Consider the following 27,923-nt stretch of genomic DNA (forward strand, 5'->3'; position numbering starts at 1 on the left):
GATTCTGGAGCTCAAAAATATAAAGTCTGACACTGTTTCCACTGTTTCCCCATTTATTTCCCATGAAGTGATGGGACCAGATGCCATGATCTTAGTTTTCTGAATGTTGAGCTTTAAGCCAACTTTTTCACTCTCCTCTTTCACTTTCATCAAGAGGCTTTATTCAAATGATATCACATTTAACTTCTAGATATCTCCTACTGGTGGTGGATTAGTCACTAAGTTGTGTCCGAGTCTTGCGACCCCATGGATTGTAGCCTGCCAGGCTCCTCTGTCCGTGGGAATTCCCAGACAAGACTACTGGAGTCGGTTACCATTTCCTTCTCCAGGGGATCTTCCCAACCCAGGGATCAAACCTGGGTGTCCTGGATTGCAGGTGGTCTCCTACATTGCAAATGAATTCTTTACTGACTGAGCCACCAGGGAAACCTTGAATGTAATCAGTTTCATTCCTTGCATAGTTAATCCAGTCCAAGCAACCCTTCTCTCAAATGGACAAGTAAAATAGCCTCATAAGTAGTTTACTGGCTTCCAGTCAGCATCGTCATATCTCTCCCCTCTTACCACATGATCAAGGACAATGTGAAATGATATCCAATCCCAATCATATTTACCACCCACCCCTTTGAAGGATATGTGTGGTCTGGTTTGTCTTGCTCTGGGCTCTTTTTATTTTGTTGGTGCCCCTCTTGTTCTGACCACACAGACCTCTTCAAGTCTTTTCTACTTGAAATATTTCATTCCTCTGGAAAATGTTTAGTGTTGTTCCCTGGTGGCTCAGATGGTAAAGAATCTGCCTGCAATGCAGGAAACCCAGGTTCGATCCCTGGGTTGGAAAGATGCCCTGGAGAAGGGAATGGCAACCCACTCCTGTATTCTTGCCTAGGAAATCTCATGGACAGAGGAGGGTGGTGGGCTACAGTCCATGGGGTTGCAAAGAGTTGGATACGACTGAACGATGAACACTTTCACTTTTACTTTTTCAAGCATAAAGTGGCTCTCCACGTCTGGGAGAACTTTGCATCGTTCTTCAGAGAAGCTCTCCTGGCACTAGTTTAGGGGAGATATTCCTAACCTTGACCAGACCTAATACCATTATTCATATGCTTTCACAGCATCTTGTAGCTCTCCTTTGTAGCAGTTATCACAACTCAGGTTTTATGTTTGACATCAATGTGGTAATATGATTAGTGTCTATTCTACTAGATTTTAAGCTTCATGAAGACAGGGATCATGACTGTTTTGTTTACCTTGTATTCTCAGGAAATAGGAGAAGGTGAAACAAATAGCCACTCAATAAATATTTCATGAATAATTTGATTTATGGATTCACATGTCATCCATTTACAATGATACACACTAGAGATATTGGGGTTACATCCTAAACACCTGAGTCTGGCAAAATATCAGTTCAGTTCAGTTCAGTCACTCAGTCATGTCCGACTCTTTGCGACCCCATGAATTGCAGCATGCCAGGCCTCCCTGTCCATCACCAACTCCCAGAGTTCACTCAAACTCACGTCCATTGAGTCAGTGATGCCATCCAGCCATCTCATCCTCTGTCGTCCCCTTTCCCTCTTGCCCCCAATCCCTTCCAGCATCAGGGTATTTTCCAATGAGTCAACTGTTCGCATGAGGTGGCCAAAGTACTGGAGTTTCAGCTTTAGCATCATTCCTTCCAAAGAAATCCTAGGGCTGATCTCCTTCAGAATGGACTGGTTGGATCTCCTTGCAGTCCAAGGGACTCTCAAGAGTCTTCTCCAACACCACAGTTCAAAAGCATCAATTCTTCAGTGCTCAGCTTTCTTCACAGTCCAACTCTCACATCCATACATGACCACAGGAAAAACCATAGCCTTGACTAGACGGACCTGTGTTGGCAAAGTAATGTCTCTGCTTTTGAATATGCTATCTAGGTTGGTCATAACTTTCCTTCCAAGGAGTAAGCGTCTTTTAATTTCATGACTGCAGTCACCATCTGCAGTGATTCTGGAGCCCCCCAAAATAAAGTCTGACACTGTTTCCACTGTTTCCCCACCTATTTCCCATGAAGTGATACTCTGATGTAATTTATAAGTTAATATTTAAATTAAAAGAAACAAGGAGAAATAATTTTTTTTTCAATTTTATGCAATAAATCACAAATGTAAGTTTCATGCATATAAGATGCCATGAATCTCAGTAAGTTTTCACTTGGTTTTTGCTGTGAAATGTCATGTGGTTTTAGATTATGCTCAGCAGAATATATTCATATAGCTGTTATAAACTTTTGCCTGGCAATCAGTAGAGAAAGGAAGAAGCAATGTAAATCAATTAGAGAGTTGCTGATTCACAAAATGTAAGAGTTTAATGGAAACTTTGGCCAGTACATTAGATGTTATTAAGTGCATGGAGTGGCATGCTTGGTGGATTAGCTGAGTTGGTTAGATTGAAAGATATGGTGGGGAACACTCGGAGAAAAGCAGAAGCAAATACATGCAAGAAGCTGAGAGTTTTTCTTTTGGTTCTTAAAGCTCAATATTTTTAAGAAATGGTTAATAGCAATTATAAAATAATAGCATCCTGTTATTATAGATAAGGTATATGGAATGCCTGATAATAAGTCTGGTTTATTTATCAGTATAACTAATTTAACAATGTGGTATGAAGTTATAAAATGCTTATAAAGTTCATTTAGCTCAAATCCCCAACTCCCTTTAATGGGGAGGTACCTACTCAACCAAACGGATGATGGTGGTGGTGGTTTAATTGGTAAGTTATGTCTGACTCTTTGCGACCCCATGGACTGCAGCCTACTTGGCTTCTTTGTCCGTGGGATTTCCCAGGCAACAATACTGGAGTGAGTTGCCATTTCCTTCTCTATGGGATCTTCTTGACCCAGGGATTGAGGGTCTCCTGGATTGCAGGCAGTCTCCTGCATTGCAGGCAGATTCTTTACTGACTGAGCTACCAGGGAGGGGGTGATGGTTGGGTTTATTTCCAGATGATCAGTGAGTTTATTTCTTCCATAAGGAAACTTCTAATTTCAGACAGCTCTGATTTGTAGAAAATCTTTTCTGTTTTTAACTTAAACCTACACCTTGGTAATTTCATCCTTGTGTCCCAGTTTTAGATCTACATAGAAGAAATCAAATACCTTTCCCGCATATCTTCACCTCTTTCATTAAATGAGAAAGTTGCCTTGCAGTCTGATTTTCCTTAGGCTAAACAGTTTTAGATCATTAACCATTATAAGCTTTCTTGATAAGCATCCTTTCTCCTTCTAAATAATCTTTCACTTTTAAAAACTGTTTCCTTAAATATGTTACTAAGAACTGAATACTCTGGCAAGAGCAAAACACAAAATGCAGTTGGGACTATTACTTCAGTGGATTTAGAGATATTACTCCCATTAAAATTTATGTTATCTACATATGTTTTTGTTTTGGCACAATTATAAACAGTTGAGCTTGCATCCAATTGAAACCCCAGGCTTTTACCCATGACTTCCTGTTAGACTATTTCTTCTTTCTCTGTGATTTTTAAATTAACTTTTAAAGTTTCATGTAAAACTGTTCATTTGTCCATATAAAACAGAATCTCATCAATTGCAACTCATCCCTAAATCTTCATTTAACTTTATGTGATTTATTGATGACTCCTAGATTCATGCATGTAAAAATTGATACGTATGCCTTCTGTATCTTAATCCAAAATTATGATAAAATGCTGATTAGTACAGACTAAGAGTATTGAGTATACTCGCCTCAGGTCTGTGCTATCATTTATCCACATTCTACGTGTAACTGTTCAAGTTGTTGGGAATTTATGCAACTGTACCATCTTCCAGTTCTTATTTCTCCAGGATTCCTCCAACAATGTTAAGAGAGAGTTTACCAAAATCTATTGACATTTAATAATAAATATTCTTTTAAAAATTATTTTGAGTACAGAGAACCTTGTCTAATTATTACTTGATGGTCTCAGAAGAAGGTTATGACATTATAATGACCTAGTCTTTCTCTCAGAGAAGGCAATGGCACCCCACTCCAGTACTCTTGCCTGGAAAATCCCATGGATGGAGGAGCCTCGTAGGCTGCAGTCCATGGGGTCGTTAAGAGTCGGACACGACTGAGCGACTTCACTTTCACTTTTCACTTTCATGCATTGGAGAAGGAAATGGCAACCCATTCCAGTGTTCTTGCCTGGAGAATCCCAGAGACGGGGGAGCCTGGTGGGCTGTCGTCTATGGGGTTGCACAGAGTCGGACACGACTGAAGCGACTTAGCAGCAGCAGCAGCATTCTTTCTCTCTGTTGTGGATCTGCTTCTGGGATGCACTAATTCTGATGCAACTTGTCTCTATGTGGGAGTCTTGGGGATCTAGGATTATATACACAAATCTCCATGTATACTTCACATATGGCAGATAAAGGGGGCACTCTCTCAGTTGCCAAAATTCTCATTTTGTTTCTCTCTGTTTGATCTCTGTTCATTTTTGAACCAGTCTTTGTGCCTGAAAGATAAGATATTCTCCAATGTGATAAAGCCTATAAAAAAATACATTCTCCATAGTGAAGGTCAGAAGATTATTTGCTAATTGTATATGAAACTAAATATATTTTTACTTCCTTATTATAGCCAATTATTACAAGTTTCTTTTCTAGCAGTTCTCATAAATCATGATTCTTTTTGTCATCACTTGTCCCCTTCCTTTTCTCAATTTTCAAAAAAATTTTCTCATGGAAAATTTGAAACATATACCAAAGTAGGTGGAATAGTGTAATGAACCCCTATCTATTATCACCCATATTTAACAGTGATCAGTTATAACCCCAACCTAGTTCCATTCGAAGCTGCCCTCAGACATCCTATTCCTTAATTTATACATATATTATTGTATATCTCTAAAACCAAAGGACTCCTTTTAAAAATAACCATAAAATTATCTTAAGTAAAAAATTCTCAGTAATTTCTTAGTATCATTAAATTGCCATCAGTTTTCAAATTTTGTTAGAATTTTTATTTATATGTATTATATATATATAACATTTCAGAATCCAGTTAAAATTACAATGCTATGACTAGATGATATCTTTTAAATCTTTTAATCTTCTGGCTTCCTTTCTCTTCCACTCTTACTATTTTATTCTTATGTATAGTGTTTATTTATTATTTGTTTAATTTTGTAATTTCTGAGTTGAAGAACTTGGCTCATTTATTCTAGAGAATTAGCTGCACTCTAAATTTTGCAGATAGCATGTCCTTGGTGGAATTTAACACTACTTATTTTCTATAAATTGGTAGTCTGACCTAGGGCTTGGTCAGATTGAGTGTCAAGGGTTGTCAGCAGGACTGTTTTACTACTGACGTCACATAGTGCCTGGTTATTAGCAGTCCCTGATATTCGCTGTCTAGATCAATTATTGATCCACTTATTTATAGTGATATTTTACTTCACTCATTTCTTCTTTATTTATTACCCAGAGTATTTCTATAAAAAGACACTTCCCTTTATCTTGATTTAGTTACCCTGTCTTCATATGGGAAAGTTAGCATGAATATCTGATTATTTCCTTTTATTCTTCAAATAAAAGATTTCAAAGAATACATTGAACCATTAAATAATGACCAATTAAGGTAAAGTTTTATTTTTTTACTATTATTTGAATTAATAGTTTGAAATACGTTTGCTGCTGCTGCTAAGTTGCTTCAGTCGTGTCCAACTCTGTGCGACCCCATAGACAGTAGCCCACCAGGCTCCCCCGTCCCTGGGATTCTCCAGGCAAGAACACTGGAGTGGGTTGCCATTTCCTTCTCCAATGCAGGAAAGTGAAAAGTGAAAATGAAGTCGCTCAGTCATGTCCGACCCTTAGCGACCCCATGGACTGCGGCCTACCAGGTTCCTCCATCCATGAGATTTTTCCAGACAAGAGTACTGGAGTGGGGTGCCATTGCCTTCTCCGTGAAATATATTTAGTATGTTTAATTCATTACAGTTTTAGTTCTAATTCTTGCACAAATTTTCCCATGTTTGATAGTGGGAGCCTTTTGAAATTGGTTCCTGAGTTATTCTGACCCCAAACTTAATAGTCTTTGATAATTTCTCTAGTATGTCAAAATATTCTGGACTCATACAGAAATGAATCAGCCACTTCTCTAAGTCCTGTTTCCTTTAAGTGCAAAATGGTATATAGAGACTACAGTGTTTACAACAGGAGTGTGTACTGCTACTGGTTTAGACATTGTTTCTAAGTCTTTTCAGTGAACAAAGATAGGATTGCTTTTTAAAGATAAAATATATCATGAGTTTATTTTGATATTTCTATGAGTTTGAAAATAAGAATAGTAAGGGTTTTAAAAAAAATTATTGGAGTATGGTTGAAGTACAATATTACAGGTGGACAATAGTGATTCAGAATTTTAGAAGTCTGGGAAAATTAGACAACTGAGAAAACTAGATAGCTGGGAAACTGACAGCTGGGAAAACTAGACAGCTACATGTAAAAGAATGAAATTAGGGCACTCCCTAATACCACCCACAAGAATAACAGGTTATTGCTAACTTGGCTTCTTCTTTTAATTATATTACTTTTGTTACATGGAAAGAAATGCCGTTCTCAGTGGTGGTGCTGGAAATGGTAAAATGTCCCATAATTTCTTATTTGCTTTATCATCTAACACACAGATGTAAAAATCTACTACTGCACTACTAGAAACAATTTTGATTAGTAAAAAACATTTGAAAACCCTGTTTGCACTTTTTTCTCTATAATATATTCTACTAGTCATGTAACACTGAATTATTGTGTTTTAAAACCTCTTGGAATGGGTCATTTAACTGAATACATATTTAGCTTTATTTTTGGCTTTCTTGTGGCTCAGCTGGTAAAGAATCCACCTGCATTGTGGGAGACCTGGGTTCAATCCCTGGGTTGGGAAGATCCCCTGGAGAAGGGAAAGGCTACTCATTCCAGTATTCTGGCCTGGAGAATTCCATGAACAGTATTGTCCATAGGGTCGCAAAGAGATGGACAGAACTGAGTGACTTTCACTTTCACTTTTATTTTTAGTTGATATTGATTAATTTTAATATATTTAAAATTAGGAGCATATTGCTACAGTTTCTAACTCAAATATTTTAAAGATATGTTCAAGGAATTAAAGCTTCTTTCCCTGTTCACTCTATTTTGTCTCTTCTCCTATATGCTTACTGAAAAATTTATGATCTATTCCATTATTTGTTTTTAAGATATTTCTTGAATATATAAAACCTTTAAGCTGGTTTTAACATGTTTTTGCCATAATTTAAACACTTTCTTAGTTCCTCTCACAACAAGATATCCCTGGCTTGTTTTGTACTGTCCCTACTCTAATCTTGAAATCAGTCATTTCTCCAAATATCCTTGGTTTCTTGGGGTGGAGAATGGAATTTATAAATCAAGATATGAGGGCTAGGTATGCTGACTCATTCGTTTTTGAGGTGTCCCTGTCTCTAGGCTGTCTTGGTGAACAGAGCTGGGGTATACATATATATGTATTTATATCTGTATTTATTTCTATAGTTATCCATCTATATTGAGTTCCATAGATGTTCAATGATACTTCCCACTTCAATCCAAATACCACAGGATTCACTTTAGTTTTCTCCCTTTGAATGTTTGCAATTATTTTCTCTGCCAGTAAGAAGCCAGCCTTTCCTTATTGTGAATAGGTTTACTCTGTTTTTTGTTTGTCTGTAACCAACACCATGGTACTGCTGTTGCCTCTGCTACCTATGTGACTGTCTTCTTTATCCCTCCTGTCTCTACGTGGGGCCGTCTTGTTGTGAGGAAGCTATTCTTATTCTGCCTGTGTTGGGATTCCCCATGCTGAGCCATTTGCCAAAACCTTCCTGTATATGCTACTCAGCACACTCGGGTTCTGAAACTCCATGCTGGTCGCTCCTCTCCTCTCGCCTGTGGGTGTCATCGTCACTATTCTCAGGCTGACGCTTGTGTCCGGTCGCCGATTTTCCCCTTTCTTGCCACTGTGCGGATGCCTACATTGCTTGGTTCCATCTAATGCCTTTTGGAGCAAGTTGTTCGTGTAGGGAAGAGAAGTGAAGAAATAAAACGGGAAAGAAGAGGAGGGGATAGTGGAGAACTGACATTAGGCTATTTTTAAAAGAAATGTTTCTTGTAGTGCTGTCATGCAGATCCTCCGTGTTGACATTCAACATTTGCCAATTTTATGTGGAATGTAACTTGAGGGTTTTCTGCGCTTTATTTTGTTAGATATGATACATTGAATTTTTGAGCTGTAAATATAGTTACCTATAGAAACATCAGCTGAAAAACATTATACAGAAAGTTATGTATGTTTCATAAAGTTTGGGTATGAAAAACCAAGTGGCATTCTACTAGGAAAATATTAACTAGGGAGATGGCCAAACTGCACAGCAAAAAATAATACTCCTTGATCAAATGGAATATTATTTAAGATATATTAGGATGGTCAATGATAGGCAGTCTATTAACTAATCACCTCATTAATAGATTTTAAGAGAAATCTCATGTCGTCTTAGATAATGAAAAGACATTGGATAAAATCTGTTCTTGACCAAAAAAACCCAATTTTAAAAATAGAAATATATTTATCTCATACCAAATACCAGCATCATGATTATTGGTGAAATACTATAAAAATTTCTACTAACATCAGGGATAAAGAATGATGCCCACTAATTCCCGGATTATTAAACCTTTTTCTCAGGAAATACGAATACAATAGACAGTAAAAAGACGCAGAATATGTACAAATAAAAAGCATAAGAATATAATTATCTGCAGATGTTATCATTGTCTCCTTGAAAATCTAACATAATTAACCAAAAAGACTATAAATAAGAGTAATTCAATAAAGTGTCATAATATAAAATTAATATACCAAAATCTGTTGCCATTCTATAGATAAACAAAGTCAGTAAGAAAAATAATGATGGTTAAAAAGATCCTATTTATAATAGCAACAACAAAAACAGTACAATTACAGTAATAAATTTAACAAGGAATGTTCAAGAAGAAAATTTATAAACTTATTGACAGTTGTGAAAGGTATTTCAAACAAATGAGAAAGCTTTTTTACTTTCTGCTTGCATAGGGCTACTCTCTCACAAAGGTTTTTTTTCCTCTCAAATTAATATAAATAAAATATTAGCCCCCCCCCCCAAACATCAGCAGGTCTTATTTTAAGACCTAACCAATGTGATTCTGAAACTCATGGAAAAATTAAGCAAAAGATATATCCAGGAAAAACTTGAAAAAGAGATGTCACAGGGGAAAATTTTGGTATGAATTACTAATATATGAATAGATTGATTAATGAAATAGAAAAATGAGTCCAGAAATAGATTCATATATTCTGGAATTTTAGTATATGTTAGAGATGAATTGCATTCAACAGTGGAGAAAACAAGTTATTTTGTAAATGGTTTTAGGACAACTGAATAAATTTGCAGAAAAACATTATTTTCTTCTTACTCTTAACAAAGTTCTCTTAGATCAAACACTAAAATAAAAAAAAAAAGAAATATGAAAGTTATAGAAGACAATATAATATAAGAGTTATATTTATTAGAGTAGAAGACTTTCTTAAATGCTACACAAAGTCCTAGAGACATTCACATCAGAGAGATAAACTAGATTTCATAAAAATTTAAGAAGCAAACTCAACAACAACAAAAGTGTAAGTCAAACTACAACTGATCACCTGAGATATGTCCTATACATATCAGGTGCAGAATGTGAATTTTCATAATGCTTCAATTATACCTAGAAATGAATAGAGAATGACTGACAATGAGGCGCCATAGAGGCTGCAAAGATTATGTACTGCATGAGTCCAGGGAGGTCATTCATATAGAAGTGAATCTTCCACACAGTAAGACTGCCTACTTAAGGCAGCCTTAGCTGCACAGTGGAAGTAGGGTTAAACAAAAGCAATGAAAAGATACACCAGAGATAACTGTCTTGAAAAAATTTTAGGTTGTTCATTTAAAAACTGAAAATTGATTTTAAAATGAGTTACTGTTATTTAAATTTTATTTTCTCAGCAAAATTGTACAGAAAACAGTTGACTAACAGACATAGTTGGGACGTCTATGGCTGTCCAGTGTGTAACACCACCTTCCAAGGCAAGGAGTGTGGATTCCATCCTAACCAGGGAGATTGGATCTCACATGCCTTTTGGCCAGACAACCAAAAGGTAAAATGGAAAGTATATTGTAAATTCAATAAACATTTTAAAAATGGTTCACTTTGAAAAAAAAAAGAGAGAGAAATGGTTACTTTCATGTATTATTTGAGGAATGCAAATTGGCTCAAGTTCTATGAGTCAGTTTGACAAATATTTATTAAAAATAATATGAGAATATTGAAATTTTCCCATTTAAATTAATTTTATTTATTGAAGTATAGTAGAATATGAAAAGGTAAAAAGATAGGACACTGAAAAATGAACTCCCCAGGTTGGTAGGTGCCCAATATGCTACTGGAGTAGAGTGGAGAAATAACTCCAAAAAGAATGAAAAGATGGAGCCAAAGAAAAAATACCCAGTTGTGTATATGACTGGTGATGGAAGTAAAGTCTGATACTGTAAAGAGCAATACTGCATAGGAACCTGGAATGTTAGGTCCATGAATCAAGGCAAATTCACTTCAGTTCAGTTAGGTGGCTCAGTCACGTCCAACTCTTTGCAACCCCATGAACCACAGCAGACCAGGCCTCCCTGTCCATCACCAACTCCTGGAGTTTATGCAAACTCATGTCCATTGAATCGGTGATGCCATCCAACTATCTCATCCTCTGCCATGCCCTTCTCCTCCTGCCTTCAGTCTTTCCCAGCATCAGTGTCTTTTCAAATGAGTCAACTCTTTGCGTGAGGTGGCCAAAGTATTGAAGTTTCAGCTTCAACATTAGTCCTTCCAATTAACACCCAGGACTGATCTCCTTTAAGATGGACTGGTTGGATCTCCTTGCAGTCCAAGGGACTCTCAAGAGTCTTCTCCAACACCACAGTTCAAAAGCATCAATTCTTCGGCACTCAGCTTTCTTTATAGTCCAACTCTCACATCCATACATGACTACTGGAAAAATCATAGCCTTGACTAGATGGACCTTTGTTGGCAAACTAATGTCTCTGCTTTTTAATATGCTGTCTAGTTTGGCCATAACTTTCCTTCCAAGGAGTAACCGTCTTTTAATTTCAGCCATGAAATTAAAATCACCATCTGCAGTGATTTTGGAGCTCCAAAAAATAAAGCCACCCACTGTTTCCCCATCTATTTGCCATGAAATGATGGGACCAGATGCCATAATCTTAGTTTTCTGAATGTTGAGTTTTAAGCCAACTTTTTCACTCTCCTCTTTCACTTTCATCAAGAGGCTCTTTAGTTCCTCTTCACTTTCTGGCATAAGGGTGGTGTCATCTACATATCTGAGGTAATTGATATTTCTTCTGCCAATCTTGATTCCAGCTTGTGCTTCCTCCAGCCCAGCATTTCTCATGGTGTACTTTGCATATAAGTTAAAGAAGCAGGGTGACAATATACAGCCTTGACATACTCCTTTTCCTTTTTGGAACCAGTCTGCTGTTCCATGTCCAGTTCTAACTGTTGCTTCCTGACTTGCATACAGGTTTCTCAAGAGGCAGATCAGGTGGTCTGGTATTGCCATCTCTTTCAGAATTTTCCACAGTTTATTGTGATCCACACAGTCACAGGCTTTGGCATAGTCAATTGAAAGTAGTCAAACAGGAGATGCCAAGAGTGGATATTGACATTTTAGGAATCAAAGAAATAAAATGGACTAGAATGGGTGAATTTAACTCAGATGATCATTATATCTGCTACTGTGGGCAAGAATCCCTTAGAACAAATGGAGTAGCCATCATAGTCAACAAAAGAGTCTGAAATGCAGTACTTGGATACAGTCTCAAAAACAACAGAATGATCTCTATTCATTTCCAAGGCAAACCATTCAATATCACAGTAATCCAAGTCTATGCCCTGATCAGTAAAGCTGAAGAAGCTGAAGTTGAACAGTTCTATGAAGACCTACAAGACCTTCTAGAACTAACACCCACAAAAGATGTCTTATTCTTTATAGGGGATTGGAATGCAAAAGTAGAAAGTCAATAAATAACCTGGAATAACAGGCAAATTTGACCTTGGAGTACAGAATGAAACAGGGCAAAGGCCAATAGAGTTTTCCAAGAGAATGCCCTGGTCACGGGAAACACTCTCTTCCAACAACACAAAAGAAGACTCTACACATGGACATCACCAGATGGTCAACACTGAAGTCAGATTGATTATATTCTTTGCAGCCAAAGATGGAGAAACTCTATGCAGTCAGCAAAAACATGACTGGGAGCAAACTGTGGCTCAAATTATGAACTCCTTATTGTCAAATTCAGACTTAAATTGAAGAAAGTAGGGAAAAACACTAGACGATTCAGGTAAGACCTAAGTCAAATCCCTTATGATTATACAGTGAAAATGACAAATAGATTCAAGGGATTAGATTTGACAGACAGAATGCCTAAAGAACTATAGATGGGCATTCCTGACATTGTACAGGAGGCAGTTATCAAGAACAATCCCAAGAAAAATAAATATAAAAAGGCAAAATTGTTGTCTGAGGAGGCCTTTCAAATAGCTGTGAAAAGAAGTGAAAGGCAAAGGAGAAAAGGAAAGACATACCGTTTGAATGTAGAGTTCCAAAGAATAGCAAGGAGAGATAAGAAAGCCTTCCTCAGTGATCAATGCAAAGAAATAGACGAAAACAAAGAATGGGAAAGACTAGAGATCTCTTCAATAAAATTAGAGATACCAAGGGAACATCTCATGCAAAGATGGGCTCGATAAAGGACAGAAATGGTATGGACCTAACAGAAGCAGAAGATATTAAGAAGAGGTGGCAAGAATACACAGAAGAACTATACAAGAAAAGATCTTCATGACCCAGATAACCACAATGGTAAGATCACTTACCTAAAACCAGACATCCTGGAATTCAAGTCAAGTCTTGAATTCCTTAGGAATTCAAGCATTAGGGCCTTAGGAAGCATTACTACAAAGAAAGCAGTGGAGGTGATGTAATTCCAGTTGAGCTATTTCAAATCCTAAAAGATGATGCTATTAAAGTGTTGCACTCAATATGCCAGTTAATTTGGAAAACTCAGCAGTGGCCACAGGACTGGAAATGATCAGTTTTGATTCCAATACCAAAGAAAGGCAATGCCAAAGAATGCTCAAACTACTGCACAATTGGACTCATCTCACACACTAGCAAAGTCATGCTCAAAATTATCCAGCAGTCTTCAACAGTATGTGAACCATGAAATTCCAGATGTTCAAGCTGGTTTTAGAAAAGGCAGATGAACCAGAGATTATATTGCCAACATCCGTTGGATCATCAAAAAAGCAAAGAGTTCCAGAAAACCATCTACTTCTGCTTTATTGACTATACCAAAGCCATTGACTGTGTGGATAACAACAAACTGTGGACAATTCTTCAACAGTAAGAATACCAGACCACCTCACCTGCCTCCTGAGAAATCTGTAAGCAAGTAAGGAAGAAACAGTTTGAACTGGACATGGAACAACAGACTGGTTCCAAATTAGGAAAGGCGTACATCAAGGCTGTATATTGTTAACCTGGCTATTCAACTTATATGCAGAGTACATCATGAGAAATGCTGGACTATATGAAGCAACAGCTGAAATCATGATTGCTGGGAGAAATAGCAATAACTGCAAATATGTAGATGACACCACCCTTATGGCAGAAAGTGAAGAATTAAAGAGCCTCTTGATGAAAGTGAAAGAGGAGAGTCAAAAAATTGGCTTAAAACTCAACTTCAAAAAATGAAGATCACGGCATCTGGTCCTATCACTTCATGGCAAATAGATGGGGAAACAATGGAAACAATGACAGACTTTATTTTTTGGGGCTCCAAAAGCACTGCAGATGGTGATTGCAGTCATGAAATTAAAAGACGCTTTCTCCTTGAAGAAAAGTTATGACCAACCTAGACAACATATTAAAAAGCAGAGACATTACTTTGTCAACAAAGATCTGTCTATTCACAGATATGGTTTTTCCTGTAGTCATGTATGGATGTGAGAGTTGGACTGTGAAGAAAGCTGAGCGCTGAAGAACTGATGCTTTTGAACTGTGGTGTTGGAGAAGACTCTTGAGAGTCCTTTGGACTGCAAGGAGGTTAACCAGTCCATCCTAAAAGAAATCAGTCTTGAATATTCATTGGAAGAACTGATGCTTAAGCTGAAACTCCCATACTTTGGCCACCTGATGCAAAGAGCTGACTCATTTGAAAAGACCCTGATTCTGGGAAAGATTGAAGGTGGAAGGAGAAGGGGACAACAGAGAATAAGATGGTTGGGTGGCATCGCCTGCTCAGTGAACATAAGTTTAAGTAAACTCTGGGAGTGGTGATGTACATGGAGGCCTGGCCTGCTGCAGTCCATGAGGCTGCAAAGAGTAGAACAGGACTGAGCAACTGAACTGAACTGATAGTTGACCTATATTAATTTCAAGTGTATGCCATAGTGATTTGATATCTTTATAGATTACACATCTAACAAAGCTATTATAAAACATTGACTATTTTCCCTGTGTGCACGTTACATCCCTGTGACTTACATATTTTATAACTGTGCATTTTTACCTCTAAGTCCCTTCACCTGTTTCTCCTCTGCTCCCATCTCTCTCCCCTGTGGTAGTCACTAGTTTGTTTTCTGTTTTTATAAATCTGGTTTTGTTTTGTTCACTGTTCATTTGTTTTCTTTAGGTTCTACATATAAGTGAAAATATTTGTCTTTCTCTAATTTACAAAGTATAATACCCTCCAGGTTCATCCATGTTGTTGCACATGGTAAGGTTTCATTCTTTTTTATGTCTGAGTAATATTCTATTATATATATGTATATGCCACATCTTCTTCATGTGTTGATGGCCATTTAGCTTGCCTCCATATCTTGGTTATTAAAAATAATTCCATTCCTAGGTATTCATTCAAAGGAAATAAAAACACTAATTTGAACATATACATGCATCCCGGTGCTCATAGCAACAATTTGTGTAAATATCTTTTGATTGAGCAATCCTGTTTTTCAGAATTTATCCTATGAGTACATTTATATATGTCCCAAATGACATCCATTCAAAGATGCATTACATTATGGTCTGTAATAGCACAGAATGAGAACAACTTAAACACTTTTCAACAAGGATTGATAGAGAAATTAATGAGAATACTATGACTATTAAATGGAATATTATATTGCGCAAAAGAGTGAATTATCCCTGAGGGTATGAAATAATTTTTAATAATTTAATAATATTTAATAATTTTAATAATATGAAATAATTTTTTAGTTATCTCTTCATGCATGTATTTGTCTTTGTGTCTATCAATCTGTCTACCTACCTATAATCAATCTCTTGCCTATTATCTATTCCTATTTTTCTATTTTCTATGTATATGTAAATGATAAAAGATTTAGAATAGGAAAGTCATCATTCATATGTGTGTGTTTCTCTTTTTGTATCTATGCAGTGAGTATCTTCAGCAGGCTATACTAAACACTGGAAGCATCAATTGCCTCCAGGAAAGATGACTAACTGGCTGAGACATATATATCTATTTCATGATGTATCTTTTTGTTCCATTTTCTTTTTTACACATGTGTGTATGATATGTATTTAAACTAGTTAAATAAAAATAAAAACAAATTCTTGCTTATGATGTCATTTATATCAATTGCATACTTTATATGTAAAGATGCAGAATGAGAAGCTTCTGAGTGACAGAGGTAAAACATTCAGTAGGTGTGTTTATCAAGAATTATCAAATAAATGCAACAAAGTATTACAGAAAATCTATCTGAACCCCAAAGTAACACCTTATACACAATAGAGGATGTCATCTTAAATATTTTCAGCCCCTAATAGAAATTAGTATGTAGTGATTGTTGTCATTCAGTTGCTCAGTCATGTCTGACTCTTTGTGACCCCATGGACTGCAGCACACCAGGCTTCCCTGTCCTTCACCATCTCTTGGAGCTTGCTCAAACTCTTATCCATTGAGTCTGTGATGCCACTCAACCATCGCTTCCTCTGTCGTCTCCTTCTCCTCCTGCCTTCAATCTTTCCCAGCATCAGGGTCTTTTCTAATGATAGCATGTAGTAATAGCTCTTTCTAAATAAAAAAGAGTAAAGTAACAATATTGATTTGAAATAAATTTAAACAAAAACAACCAAATGTGCCCAAAACCATACAAATGGCAAGAGTCCCAGGGAGAAGATTGAGATTATGCTATTAACCTTGTTTCCTCCTTTGTGCTTTCAAAACATCTGTTAGAGAACATACTTTTCTTTTTATTTTATTATGTTATAGTTTGTTTTTACTGGAATTAATTTTTGTGGATTGAAACTCTGCTCTGCCAGTTACTAGGTACATGAACTTTCAGAGTTTTCTCAACCGCCTTAAGCCTCAGTTGCTTCATGTATAAAATGGTGAAAATAGTAGACCTTGCCTCTAGAGTAAATGTGTGTAAAATGTAGATTTATATAAAATATAATAAGTATGATAATAAACTATCAATATGTTTGCTTCCTTGCACTCTTTACTTCTTTTCTTTGTTTCTTTTACCTATGTATTGTTTCCTATATTCCTTCTTTCCTCCCGTCCTTCCTTCTTTTGTCCCTTTCTCTTCATGTATTTATTTACCTCTCTCCTACATTATCCACGTATATTTTGGAATAGTCCACAAAACACAGGGTACAGCCGTTGTAGCCTAGTTAGCTCATTGCCATCTCCTATGATGGGCTTTGTGTGGGTAGGATCAGCTCCGAAGCTCTTCTCTACTGTTCTGGGTTCCAGAGCCCTGTGTCTGCACTCCTCCACTCACTTGAGTCACCCTTCCTGACACACTGGGGCCTTCTGGCCACACTCTTCTGCCTTTTCACTAGGGCAGCAGCCAGTTCCCAGGCTACTTTGTCTCCCAGTGGTCATCAGTCTGACTGCAGTCCAACTTCTCACTGATATTTCACAGCTGGATATTCCTGCCTTGCCTCAGAGCAAATTCGCATAAAATGTGTTGTTAGAGACTGAGAAGGAGCACACACTACAGAGAACTTTTAATACTTAATAAAGGTAAGACATTATTTAATTCTCCCATTTATACTCCAGAAAATAATTCCTTTAGAGCATGGTCATTCATATCCAGCAACACTGTCACTACCTATCTTTTGACACAGTTCAAGCCCCAACAACTTAAGTCTTTTCTTATCCGCAGTATGTCAAAGATGGCAAAACTTCCTCCCATTCTGCTAAAGGCTGGTTTTTCTGCCTTCCCCAGGGCCAGTTACATAATTTGTGTTCACTTAAATCTCAGAATTCACTTACATGGTACTAGGGTGAGCATGCCCAAACCACATGGTTCAGAAGTTAGGCATCTCTGCTGCTGCTGCTGCTGCTAAGTCGCTTCACTCGTGTCTGACTCTGTGCGACCCCCAGGATGGCAGCCCACCAGTCTCCTGTCCCTGGGATTCTCCAGGCATGAATACTGGAGTGGGTTGCCATTTCCTTCTCCAATGCATGAATGCATGCTAAGTCGCTTCAGGCATGTCTGACTCTGCGCGACCCTATGGACAGCAGCCCACCAGGCTCCTCCATCCACAGGATTCTCTAGGCAAGAATAAGGAAGCTGCTTTCTCTAGAAGTGCCTGTCTGTGGAAGAGCCTGATCTGTATGATTTCTGCAGAGAGCCTCAGAGGATGCAATCATGGAGGGCACAGCAAATGAAGAAGTGTTTAGGAGCAAGGACAAGCTGCTGAACCAGACCAGCCTGGGATGAAAGCAGACCCCTACTTTCTGGAGGGGAAGAGAAGGAGGAGGGCCCTTTGGCTGGAGGATGAACAAAGCCATGTAATGAGGAAATTACCAGTTCTCCAGTTCTGGTGATGGGACCCAGAGGATATTAAAAGCTGAAAATGACTACATTTTTAGACAGAGTATATTCAGCTGAACTCTTCTAAGTTAGGGAAACAGAAAACAGATAACATTTTGTGCATTATCTTTATCTCATTTATTTAAAACCAAGTAATATGGGACTAAAAATTAATTAGAAGAGTAAACTTATTGTGATGAAAACCATGTAATATATTTCTAGACCAAATATTAAAAATAAACTGAATTATATGGGCTAAATATTTTTTATTACAGAGAATAATGGGTTTTAAAGAAATGGTTCCTGTAAGAGTGGCAAGAATTCAAGGGTGTTGGAAGCAACACCTGGTGATCTTTTTAATTTCCTTCCTAAGAGTTGTTCCTCAGTGCGTGACCCTACTCTCAGGTGAGTGGCTGTATTATCACTCAAATCAGTGTCTTTAAATTAATTAGCTGGAGTCAGTGTTTTACAGCCCCATTAGGATTCTAACTAGTTTATCTTTAAATAGTTGTATTTTAAATGTTTAGATAATGGATAAGCAACACTAGTAAATAATTTAGTAATATACTCTGAGTCAAAGATGAAAAAAAAATCACAGACTTCAAACAATTAAATCACATTTTTATTTACTTATTCTTATTTGCTATGTGTATGTCAGAGAATTCTCTGAGATAATGTCTGTTAGAAATATGTCAACTCTTGCATGGCCGTGAGACCCTATTTAGATGGTTTCACTTGTCCTCAGGGCTATACTTTTTTTCTTCATCTCCAAAAAGGCTGTTCTTTGTCTAAGAACTGTATTCTCTCAGCCTACACCTACCCTGCCAGTTCCTTGTCTGACTCACTCCTGTCACACTCATGATGTACTGACAGGCTACCTGCTGGCTCTCTCAAAATTGGGGAAGATTCTATCCTGTTTAACATTTAAGTGATCCATGAGCATACTTTTCTTCTTCTTTATGTATTACAGTCATGCCCATTGATTAGAAAGCATTCCTTTGATACGATAGTTGGGCATGCCCACTGTCACTCCCTTCTCTCATCAGTCTCAACAGTGGTCAGTTTCGTATCATATGACTTGTGCAGTGGAATGTGCTGCCAACGTATCTTCCCTGCCACCTTATTCCATGGACCTCACTAAATTATATGCCCAAGTAATAATGTTCTTAAGTGTACTTGTACCACTTCTCAAGTTGCTCTTTTGAAAATCCGTGTCCTGCTTTCACAGGAAACATCTGCTCCATCCTCCCCATCTTCTTCTTTTTTGTCTGTTTGTTTGACAGTGACATAGCCAGAAGGCTGTGTAGCATAGCAAAATAAACCCTGGTTTGGGATGAAAAAGACTTGATCTCTGATTCTGAATTTTCCACTTTTTAGTACTTTAAGCCCCATAACCTTTGTTTTTCCCACCTGGAAATTGGAAATAATAATGTCTAAATCATGAGTTCATTTGGACAGCTTTATGCATTAATACAGATGAGTCTGACTGGTGTACGATATAGTAGTAGCAATTATTGAGGCAAGGAAATTCATGGATTTTTAAAGTAAATTTAGTATAAAGGAAAGGATCACAGACACAAGTCAGGATGTGACTTCTGTTCATAAGAGAGAAAATGAGGACCTATCTTAGTTTTGCTGGGGCTGTTACGGAACACCATAATTTGGGTGGCTTATAAGTGACAGACGGTATTTCTCACAGTTTTGGAGGCTAGGAATTCTAAGATCAAGGTGCCCACATATTCTGTGTCTGGCTGAGGCCCACTTCTTGGTTTATAGACTGTGTCTTTTCTCTGTGTGCTCAACTGGTGGAAGGGAAGAGGGATCTTTCTGGGATTTCTTTTATAAGGGCACAAATCCCATTCATGAGTACTCCATCACCCTAGTGAGCACACCTAGTCACTCCCAGAGCCCTCACTTCTAAATACTGTCATATTGGGGATCAGGATTCAACATATGATTTTTGGGGGTATACAACCATTCGGACGATAGTTTCTTTACAGACTGAGCTTATATATATATATACATATATATATATATACACCATAATATGGTGTTTCAGAAGGCAAAGAATCTCCCTGCAATGCGGGAGACCTGGGTTCAGTTCCTAGGTTGGGAAGATCCCCTGGAGGATGGAATGGTAAGCCATTCCAGTATTCTTGCCTGGAGAAACCCATGGACAGAGGAGCCTGGCAGGACACAGGCCATGGGGTCACAAAGAGTCGGACATGACTGAGCGACTTTCACTTTCATTCATATATAAATATATATAGCTGGTTTTAATGTGTTAAGTTTGATTTGTCTGTAGGACATAGTGGATTCATGAAGCATCTAAGAATTGGATATATAACTCTGAATCTCAGGAGAGGTTTCTGGGCTGGAGAATCATGATTTGTCATTACTACCTAGTGGGAGGTGAAGCTACCGGGATTTGTGAGGCCACTAAGGGGACCACATGGAATGAGACAAGCAAGGTTCTAATTGTTTAACTCAAGAAGTTTCAGTTTCATGTTTCAAGTCCCAGTACCCAGGACTTTAAAAAATCACATTGCTCATTCAGTTTGTTTTTCTGTGATATGCGTGGAGTGTCCCCAGATACTAACATATGTAAAATGGTATCGCATTAGGTGCAGCACTTGCACAATATTACTGGATACCTGACTTTTAACAATTTACTGGGATTTGCTAATTCACTATAAATATTTCTTTGCCATTGACCAAAATAGAAACCATTACATTGATAACTGGAGAAGGAAATGTGAACCCACTCCAGTATTTTAACAGCTTTGCAGAAAAAAATGTTTTTAAAATCAGGAAGCAGATTACAATTATAACATTGAAATGTGGAAAATATATGCACTTTGGCGTTGAATAAGTACAATGTACTTGTATAACAGTGCCAGGAAATTTAACTTGTAACTTTATAAAGGACACCTTCATGAAATGAGAACTATGTATATTTCACTACACAGATAATTTAAGCAAATGTGAATACTTTATGGCAAAAATTCATTATCAAATTTTAGTGTTTCTTAACTAAAATAATAAACCTCTACAGGAAAATTTAAGAGAACAGTCCTTGATTCTGTAGACTTTTTTTTTCTTCTTCTTCCAGTGTTCTAAACTATGATTATTCATTTCCCTTAGAAGAAAGTCTATAAAACTTCATTTGTGGACTGTTGGTGTATGTCAATTATAGTATGTGACTACCCAGAATATTTTCACTGTATCTCTTACTGAGGGAAGTTTTTCCAGGTGTGAAGTAAGCAGGAACAGAGTTCACAAGACCACCTTTACTTCTGTCACTAATTGTAAGATTCTGGGGTGTTCCACAAACCACACTCTAAGTAATTCATTAGACTCATGAAACAGTCCAAAAGCTGTTAAACTGACATTGATAGTTAATTACAGGGAAAGCATATAGATCAAAATCAGCTGATGGAAGAGATGGATAAGTTAGAGACCAAACACAGAGCTTCCGGGCCCCCTCTCCCTGTGCAGTCAGGACAGAGTTGTTTTCTGGCATTATGAAGCATCACCAGCCAGAGAAGCTCACCTGAGTCTTGGTGTCTAGTGACGTTATTAGAGCTCTGTCTTGTGGGGGTGGTTGGCCATCCACATGGCTGATCTGTTTCCAGATCCTCAGTGGGTCAAGTTGTGTGACCCAAAGTACCCACCCCAAGTCACGCTGTTGGTGTGGCTTCCATGCCCTACCCTGCATCATTATTGTTCCTATCTTATTGGCCCAGGGACCATAGCCAAACATAGATATTCTTGTCAGGCATGACATTTTAAGGATTTAGAGATTATCTCCCAAATGCTGAAGGCAAAAGACAGACCTCTCTTTAGTCAAGGTTAAATTCTTCACTGCACACAGTTCTCCTGTTTTCTCTGGTGGCTCCTCCCCTTCCCTTTGTGAAGGAGCTAGTATTTATGTGTCTTATACTTTGTCTGCTGGGGTGGGAAATGTCACCCAGCTTGACCAGTCAGCATTTTCCACGAGAATTTTGTTTTAGACATAGGGATGTAATCTACAGTGTGTTTCAATTACCACTCTGTTACGTGATTGGCTTTCTTGGTGGCTCAGACAATAAAGAATCCGCCTGTAATGCAAGAGACCCAGATTTGATCCCTGGGTCGGGAAGATCCCCCTGGAGAAGGAAACGGTTACCCACTCCAGTACAGTCCATGGTGTCACAGAGTTGGACATGACTGAGCGACTTCACACTTTTTTATGTGAATTAAGTCTTAGTGCAACAGAAGAAATCAGAGAAAACTGGAGAGAAGTAGAGAGACAGAAAACAAAAGAGGGATACAGACATGGAGATGAAAATAGGAGTGAACTCAGACACCCCCCTGCCCCCCGCCTTGAGGTTTTGTGTCAGTGTGAGCCTACATCTTGGTTGGTTGTGTATAGTATATATCAAGTGTGCATGCTGCATCTCCAGCGTCTTCTAGATCTCCTGCTTTGGCAGGTAGGTTCTTTACTGCTAGCACCATCTGAGAAGCCCATTACAGGGCATATATACAGTTAAATCTCCTTCTTTACCTCCAATATTTTGGAGTAGAGTTTTTCACCTGTAACAGAAAGGCCTGTGACTAATGCAAAGGTCCAAAGTATAAACATCAGTTATTGTTGGGAAGCAGTTGGAACTAGAGAGCTCACTGACAATTTAAACACTTAGGTCTAGGTGGAGTAATAAACAGGCCATTCCTTTCTATTAAGTTCTTATGACCTAATCCCTACAGTATGAGTCCTTTTTCATAGTGAAACTCCCTGTCTCTGGCTTTACTTAGCTTGGTCCTACATCCTTAATAAAAGATACTACTTGTGTGATTGCTGAGTTTCTAATAATGCTTTAGAGGAAAGGCTGCATCAAAAGTTCCAGAACGTCTGTATGCATCTAATTTGCCATTAGACCCTCCTGTATCAACCCTTTCATTAAATGGTAACTCGTGAAAGAAGAAATTTGCTAAAACAGATTTTGGAAACAGAAGTGAAGCTTAAAATAACAATGTTTAATATAAAATGTGTTAAAAGTTAGCAGTGGTTCTGAAGTATATCCATGCCTCTCTGGTGTTTAGGTCTTGTAAAAAATAGATGTAACCTATGTTTCAAACTTTATTTACATATGTAGACCAGGAACACCTGTTTTAGGAGTAATACCGTGGGCCTAGCTCTGACAGAACACCTTGGAGAATGTGCTCTTTCTAACATATGGTGTCTTATCTCACACATGTAATATACAACACAGCCTTGTAAAATTAGTGCATGTAGGCATACACTCCTCATACAGAGCTCTGACATGTAAGCCCTCATGGTTTTGATTCAGAAATTTGTAACAGTGGTCTTGGACAGTTGGTGATGAATATGTAGCTTTATGTACTCCTGTTCACAAAACCGAAGGAATGCCCAGATGTCCATTAGGAATAGAATGAATTAACTGTATTATAGATATACAATAAATGTCATACTGCAATGAACATGATGAATTATAGATGCATATAACAAGAGTGAATCATAAGACATAATATTGAATTAAAGAAGCCAAACATCATATAATAAATATTTTATTATTCTCCTTACATAAACTTCAAAAAACAGGTAAAATTAAACTACATTGTTTAGGAGTATGCAATTTGGTTAGCAAACTATATGATACATATGCAGGAATTAAAGTCCATGAGGTTCAGTTGTATTGGTACTCTGAGGGAGGAGGGAATGGATTTTGTTTGACAAGGAACATGCAGAGGGCATCTTGAATCCTGTTGATATTTATTTATTTTTTTCTTGCCTTGGACAGAGGTTAAATAGGTGTCTAATTTACAGTTCATTAAACTGCACATTTATGCTTTATGTACTTTTCTGTACATTTGTAATATTCCAGATAAAAGAGGTTTTCAAAATGACAGCAAGATAGTCCCTGGTACAGAAGAAGGAAAGAGACAAGAAAAGAAGTCTGCTACTCCTTGTCACCACACAGGACTGACTGAGCCCTGGATTTTTTTTTCCAGTGATGTGACCTTGGAGTGACTGAGATCTCAGAGGGGAAGATAAGAGAGAGTGGTTCTTGCTGAGAAGGGAACAGAACCGTGGGCTGTTTTCTGGACACCCTTTTTAATCTCCAGGGTGAGCATACTGGGTGTCTGCCTAGTAACACTACCCCATAGCAGGGTGTGCCCACTATAGACTCTGTTTATAAGGGCCCTGGACTTCCCTGGTGGCTCAGATGGTAAAGAATCCACTTGAAATGAGGGAGACCTGGGTTTAATCCCTGGGTTAGGAAGATACCCTGGAGAAAGGAACAACTACCCACTCCAGTATTCTGGCCTGAAGAATCCCATGGACAGAGGAGGCTACAGTTCATGGGATCACAAAGAATCAGATGCTGAATGAGCGACTTTGTCTTTTTAAAAGGGTCCTGCTTAGTCTTCTCACCCTCCCACCAACTCTCTTGGCACAAAACCCAGACAGAAAGGCACTCACTTAAAGCCCTAAGCTAGCACCTTGACCTCTCCCTGAAGCTTCCTCCTGTCAGATGGGCCCCAGCTTTCCCTTTTGCATCAGAGAAGCTATGCCCACCTCCCTTGGCCTGGTGGGAGGTAGGCACAAATCCTCTCAGTTTGTATCACATGCTTGAGCCATTTTTCTTTTTCTCTACTCTGCATTACGGCTCCCCAGGGATGGAGGAAAAAGAAAGTAACTCCTGCTGTGGCTATTGGAAGTCATCAGCAAGCTCCCCACACTGGGCCCTTCTGTTCTAAAATGTGTCTGGCAAATCCCCTAGCAACAGAATTAGTGACTCCCACTAGAATTCTCTGGGTATAGAACCAAGTTGACTGAAATGATAATGTGGACTTCCCTTGCTCAAAAATTGTGACGGGAATTTGCTGTTTGGCTCAGGAAACTCAAACAGGGACTCTGTATCAACCTAGAGGGGTGGGATGGGGAGGGAGATGGGTGGGAGTTTCAAAAGGGAGGGGATATATGTATACCTATGGCTGATTCATGTTGAGGTTTGACAGAAAACAACAAAATTCTGTAAAGCAATTATCCTTCAATAAAAAATAATTAAAAGAAATTATGATCAAGAAAATCTAAGACTGTTTTGGAGTGAGGGAATCTGTGGTAGAAAATTCATTACTTTGTAATTTTTTTCCAGCTTAAGTACAGTTTTGGATATTTCATAAAGTAATTCCACAATTACATTTGGAAGGAACCCTTACATGGTAGAAATAACATTGATCCCTCTGGGGAGGTCAAGATGTGTGGATAGGAGTCCCTTCCTCTCTAAAGAAAAGTATCTATTGTTAGGTAAGTACTGGCAAGATAGAAGCAACAAGAACACAAGTTAGAACATGAAAGGAAAGAAACTGCTTAGAGTTCAAAGGAGGCAGAGATTGCATTAATTTAGAGAAAACAGTATAGACTTCAGAGAGGAGAGGGCATCTGGTGTGGACTTGTAGTACGAGTTGTTTCTCGATCATCACAGAAGTTTCAGTGTAGAGGGAACAATACAAGTAAGGACAAAAAGGCGAGATATTCAGGGCTTAGTCTAGGGTGCCTGGGGTACTGGGCATGGACAAGGAGGCCTTGGGTCATTATAGTGAAAGCACTGGGACCAGATGATGAAATGCTGTGAATATACCCCTGAAGAACTTGGTCTTAAGTTGGAATGCAACATAGGTTTACTGAAGTTTTAGGATAGGAGATGGTGAATACTAAATATATATATATTGTTAGAATATGTCTTATTTCTCCCCATGTCTACTCTTATGGGATGTAACAGTAGTTAGTGGTTTACCTTTCTTCTTTTTTTAAAGTTATATATCTTGTTGTTATTCTCTTATATATATATTTTTCCAAATCTTTTTTAAGAAACAAGTAGATGTTGTCCTTTCTTGCTCTTGGTTGGCCACAAATAGAAAAACACCTACTATTTCTTCAGACTCTTGATTTGGGGAGCATATCCTCCAGGCTTATGGTTACTTTTGTTATGACACTAATATTGAAAACACATATTTCCTAGTTTTGTCTTCCAAGAGCAATAATACCCCAGTAGCAATCAGCATACCCAGCATCCAGTTCTTGGTTTATCAATACCATTCTCCAATAAAAGGAACTAAGCTCCTTGAAAAGGTATTTGATTGCATAGTCAGGGCAGGGAAAATCCAGAATAGATATGGAAAATTCAGTAGTTATAGAATTAATGAAATCCAGTTCTTACAACTCAAGGTTTAGGATTTAAGAACTCTTAGCTATTCTAGAAGGTTTTAGATTTTTGCTTACAATCATTTTTCTTCCTTACTGTAACTGAAATTCCAGTTCATATGATAAAATCTTTTATTTTGAAATAACTTAGACTTATGAATTAACTACAAAACAGTACAGAGAGTTTTTATTTATTCTTCACCTAGCCTTCCCTCAGGTTGATATCTTATATAACCATAGAACAATTATCAATACTGTTTTCTAAATTACATCCTTTATTTGATTTTCACCAGTTTTTCAAAGAATACCCCTTTTCAGGTCTTGGGGTTCAATCTAGGATCTCTTATTGCACTTTATTTTCCTGGGCTCCAGAATCACTGCAGATGGTGACTGCAGCCATGAAATTAAAAAAAAAAAAACTTGCTCTTTGGAAGAAGAGCCATGACAAACCTAGACAGTGTATTAAAAAGCAGAGATGTTACTTTTCTGACAAAGGTCTGTCTAGTCAAAGCTATGGTTTTTCCAGTAGTCATGTATGGATGTGGAGTTGGACCATAACGAAAGCTGAGCACTACAGAATTGATTCTCTTCAACTGTGGTGCTGGAGAAGACTCCCAAGAGTCTCTTGGTCTGCAAGGAGATCAAACCAGTCAATCCTAAAGGAAATCAGTCCTGAATATTCATTGGAAGCACTGATGCCAAAGCTGAAGCTCCAATACTTTGGCCACCTGATGCAAAGAACTGACTCATTTGAAAAGACTCTGATTCTGGGCAAGATTGAAGGCAGGAGGAGAAGGGGACAAGAAAGGATGAGAAGATTGGATGGCATCACCAATTCAATGGACATGAGTTTGAGCAAGCTCTGGGAGTTGGTGATGAACAGGGAAGACTGGTGTGCGATAGTCTATGGGGTTGCAAAGAGTCAGGCATGACTAACTGACTGAACTGAACTGATTGCACTTAATCGTCATATCTCTTTGGTTCCTTAATACCTTAATACCTCAGTCTTTCCTTGACTTTGATGAACCTAAAAGTTTTGAAGAGTAGTGATCAGGTATAGAATGTTTCTCAGTTTGGATTTGCCTAATTTTTTTTTTTTATAGTTAGATGTAGGTTATGTGTATTTCACAAGCATTCCACAGAGGTGATGAAGCTTTCTTAATGTAGTATATCAGGGGTTAATAGAACTTATCACTGGTTATGTTAACCATAGTCACTTAGTTGGTGTCTTCCAGGACTTCTCTATTGTAAAATTACCAATTTTTCTTCACTATTTTTAAATATGTGGAGTAAATGCTTTGAGACTATGTGAACATCTTATTCTTAAATTCTCATCAATAGATCTTGTTCTAATAACAATGTTTGATTTCCCTAATTCCATCTACATTTAGTAATTGAAATGCTTCTGTAAGGAAGCATTTGCAAACAAAGGTCTGTCTAGTCAAGGCTATGGTTTTTCCAGTAGTCATATATGGATGTGAGAGTTGGACTATAAAGAAAGCTGAGCGCCGAAGAACTGATGCTTTGGTGTTGGAGAAGACTCTCGAGAGTCCCTTCGACTGCAAGGAGATCTAACCAGTTCATCCTAAAGGAAATCAGTCATGAATATTCACTGGAACAACTGATGCTAAAGCTGAAACTCCAGTATTTTTGCCACCTGATGCGAAGAGCTGACTCATTGGAAAAGACCCTGATGCTGGGGAAGATTGAAGGTGGGAG

At 37.9% G+C, this 27,923-nt stretch overlaps 1 long non-coding RNA gene across 1 annotated transcript in view; it reads left to right on the forward strand.

Annotated features, from left to right (window-relative positions):
* Nucleotides 1–24,958, forward strand: part of LOC147379950 (uncharacterized) — a 28,020-nt gene extending 3,062 nt beyond the window's left edge. The window contains exons 2-5 of the long non-coding RNA XR_015165200.1: nucleotides 10,072–10,223; nucleotides 17,099–17,199; nucleotides 18,271–18,400; nucleotides 23,881–24,958. This is a non-coding gene — a long non-coding RNA (uncharacterized LOC147379950). The remainder of the gene's footprint in view (nucleotides 1–10,071; nucleotides 10,224–17,098; nucleotides 17,200–18,270; nucleotides 18,401–23,880) is intronic.
* Nucleotides 24,959–27,923: the final 2,965 nt, after the last annotated feature.

The sequence above is a fragment of the Bos grunniens genome, chromosome 1 (genome assembly GCF_055505025.1).
Source record: "Bos grunniens cultivar Pamir isolate PY7600 chromosome 1, Bosgru_T2T1.0, whole genome shotgun sequence".
NCBI classification, from domain to species: domain Eukaryota; kingdom Metazoa; phylum Chordata; class Mammalia; order Artiodactyla; family Bovidae; genus Bos; species Bos grunniens.